This window comes from Chinchilla lanigera, unplaced genomic scaffold, assembly GCF_000276665.1.
Source record: "Chinchilla lanigera isolate Chin_1 unplaced genomic scaffold, ChiLan1.0 scaffold00026, whole genome shotgun sequence".
NCBI classification, from domain to species: Eukaryota; Metazoa; Chordata; class Mammalia; order Rodentia; family Chinchillidae; genus Chinchilla; species Chinchilla lanigera.
In genome coordinates, this window is record NW_004955427.1 from 11,274,249 (window position 1) to 11,277,876 (window position 3,628).

The following is a 3,628-nucleotide window of genomic DNA, read 5'->3' on the forward strand; positions in this document are numbered from 1 at the left end:
CTTACTTTGTAACCCAGGCTGGTCTGGAACTTACAAAGATCCTCCTGCCTCAGCCTCCCGAGTGCTGGGATTATAGGCATATGCTACCATGCCTGGCTTTTATTTATTTATTTATTTATTTTGGCTGTTTGGAAGATACATTTTAAAAAGGAATCTGGTACTATAACTACTTAATTGAAGAGAGATCAACATTACTCATTTCTTTTTTTTTGTTTCCACTGATAATAACCAAAAAATAAAAATGAAAAATAATAACAATAATATGTGGGAAAATATGAAATAGTATAGGTATTCTTTGTACCACCAAACCCCACAGGTATGCACCTTAAATTACAGTGAATATGAGATAGGTACTAAGCCTCCTGTGCTACCTGAGTCTTTTTTCATTTCCAGCATGTTTGTGTACACGAGTACTTTTCACTGCATGGAGCATGATTTATTTAAATATTTATAAACACATACACTATTTTTACTTACCATAAGTTTTAAACACAAGCCACTTATTCCCACTAAGAGGAAACATCATTGTATGTATTGCATATTTATAGGTGCGTGGGACTGGACAGGGTTTTATATTTTAAGATGTGTCTATTCTGTATTCTGTGGACATTTGTAAGACTTTTCAAATTTAGCTGTACTCTAAGCACTTCTAGCCTTACCCATAGCAGTACCTAACCCCTACCAAGGCTGCTGCTGTGCTTGCTAGATTATGGTGGAGATAAACTTGCTGGGAACACTGAGAGACTGAAGACAAAAATACATCTCAGCACTGATTCTCAGTAATCACAGCTCAGGTGCCACAAGAATCTGGAGGGTCTGAGAAGGGGTAGAGATAACGATAGTTCCAATGTGGAGTTTTTTGTGTGAAATAATGTTTAGGAAACAAAACAACTGAAAATGATTTTGCAGAGTTTGAGCTGAAGCTATCAGAGAATGCTCACATAGCTGTCAATGTCAGGTAAGTAAGACAGGAAAAAGGCAGCTTTTAAACAAACTGGTGGATCAGGAGAAGTAGATACAAAAAGTAGTAGTCTCTGCATGGAGAAATCTAAAACAGAGAAGCTAGGAAGTCAGACAAGAGCCAGGATGGTATTGGTGGCTGCCTGAAAATGCTCGGGAGAAGAAAGGAAGAGGGGACAGGTCAGAGTATTTCATTATGGTCTGGATGCCCTCAAAGGGCAGAAGCTGTCGTGGAAATGTCTATGAACACAGGTGTTTAAGGCCACCTTACACAGAAGGCCAATAGATAGGATACTGGGGGAGATAGAGATAAAAAGCCAGACTTTCTCTTTTGCTTTGGAGCAGGAGACCAAAAACAAAAAGATATATTAGAAAGTAATGTTGGAAATCTACAGAAGGATAAAACTGTGTGCCTGATGTCGGATAGTTTGGGCTATAGAATGTAGTAGACCTTAATACAGTCATGAAGACAGATTGTGAGCAAAGAGAATGAGCTATCCATGCCTTATTCACCCAGAAATCTACAATGAGTGTGCTCATCTCATCTATCTAATTTGTAATGTAAGATCCTCAGTCTGATGGGATGATTAGGATGCAACAAAATGTAAAGACAACCAATGGACTCAAGCTCACACCAAGGCCAAGAAGCGTAGCTGTACAGGGACCTCTGCAAATAGTTACAGACCTTAGTATTCTCCAGCAGTTTGTCACAGGTATATGTGTTGCGGAAGCGAGCACCAGCAGTTCGTCACAGCTGTGTGGAAGCTTTTTTCCCTGGGGATGGAGAAATCCAGACATTTTGCCATTGATTCTTTTTAAACTAAGATTTCTAGTTTCCCAGTTGACTTCAAAGTGGCAAATGGCAACAAATATTTATTCTCAAATAGAAAAGGTACCAATTTTTATAGGTTTTGCAGAATTTTTCTTTCAAATATTTTAAATAAATCAAGAGACTTATCAATATATGTAAAAGAAATTCTAATTATTTATATGATTAGAATGTTTCCAGCATTGATTAACCTAAAAGAAAGTTCTGGAATCAAACACAGACTTCAATCCAAGTTTTTCCAACTAGTAGACATAAGACTTGCAATTTTTGTAAATTCAATGGAGTCCAGGTTAGCCAAGTATAAAATGTAGCTTACCTTGTAGATTTATTGAGAACACAAAATGAACATGTAAATATCTGAATCACTGTCTGTCAAACAATATGTATTCAAGAGAAGGAATTGCAGTTCTCCACACATCACCTAAAACAAGCTTCTTACAAAGTATTTCTTCCCAAGCCTACTTGTGGCTAGTGTAGAGCAGAGAGAGCAGCTTTCATTCTCACAATTTCATGAACCATAGCGCTCACTAGGCATTGCATATCTATCATGGTACAATATCTTTTGCTTACTGGAACCTTAAGTTTTAAAATGTAACAAGAGCAAAATATCATTGGCTTTTACAGCTTTACACCAGTCATACACCAGAGCCCTACATAAAGATAAGCAAACACATGAACGGAACTGCAAACATGTAAATTATTTCCTAAAGGGATAAATAACAAATGATAAATTGTGTTTTCAAGGACTTATTTTCAAACAAAAAAAAGATACAAGCCACACTATTTAAATAACTGACAAAATGAAATCACTCAATAACTACAAATCACATTGGATACTGTTAGACAAAATCTAAGGGCATATTTTCAAGTTATAAATATTAATAGGCAAAGTTGGGCTTCAAATTGTAACATATGTAATTGAATCAGCCAGATGTTCTTCCACTTCTTTCTGTTATTCTGATATTCATTCTACCATAAAACTACCTTCAAATATTGTGAAAATATCACTGAAAATTGAAAGAAATAAATAACATAATAGTGTGATTCTTGACTCTCATTGGCTCATGCCTCTGATGGCTATATTAATAATTCCAGCTGCTATGTATACTCAAAGAAGTATTGGAACAGAAGGTCAGATAGAAGACCAATAAAGTGATCCCATGTTTATTTATGTGTTGTCCTTGTCTCTCTTCAGCTATCATAGAAAATCATCAGCTCTTGGCTAAATGTCCTCCTCACGCACATTCCCACACAGAGCTGAAGAAAGGAAAGACAGTCCTTAGACAGCTAGTATTTGCGACAATGCAGCACAGCTTTCAGAACTTTGAGTCAAAAGATACAGACATTACCTGTGAATCATGTTTCCTGCGTCTGTTTCCTCCACTTCAGTATGAGCGAGGTCTCCATCTCTCTGTGCTGCTTGTGTTGTTTCCCTTTATTTAAGCTCTCCTTCTTTATCTTGGTCTCTTTAGTCAGAGCATCATGAGATGAGAATCAAGACTATGACAGCTAGGAGAGCTGGGGATTTAGCTCAGCGGCACAGTGCCTGCCTGGCAAGTGCGAGGTCATGAGTTCGATTCCCAGTACCGGAAAACAAACAAACAAACAAACAAAAAACAGAAAACAATCCCCTCTTCCCCCAAAAAAAGACTATCGTGGCTGGGAAAAGGTGATGACCACAAAATAAAGGGGTGAAGTGTGAGGTCAAGACCAGAAACAAATGATTATAACAGAAACTGTTCATATTGCAGGGACTCAGCACATATTTAAGGAATAAGTAATTCATGCAATCCCCTTAGTACCACAGTCAGATATTGTTATTCCCCATTGATAAATGAG

General features: G+C 37.3%; 1 long non-coding RNA gene across 2 annotated transcripts in view; it reads right to left on the reverse strand.

Moving 5' to 3' along the window:
• The window catches only part of LOC102019297, a 17,504-nt gene extending 14,223 nt beyond the window's left edge, over positions 1–3,281 (reverse strand). For both annotated transcript variants that reach the window (XR_261252.1, XR_001234355.1), the window contains exons 1-2: positions 3,139–3,281; positions 1,646–1,734 (exon numbers count right to left, since the gene is read on the reverse strand). This is a non-coding gene — a long non-coding RNA (uncharacterized LOC102019297). The remainder of the gene's footprint in view (positions 1–1,645; positions 1,735–3,138) is intronic.
• Positions 3,282–3,628: the final 347 nt, after the last annotated feature.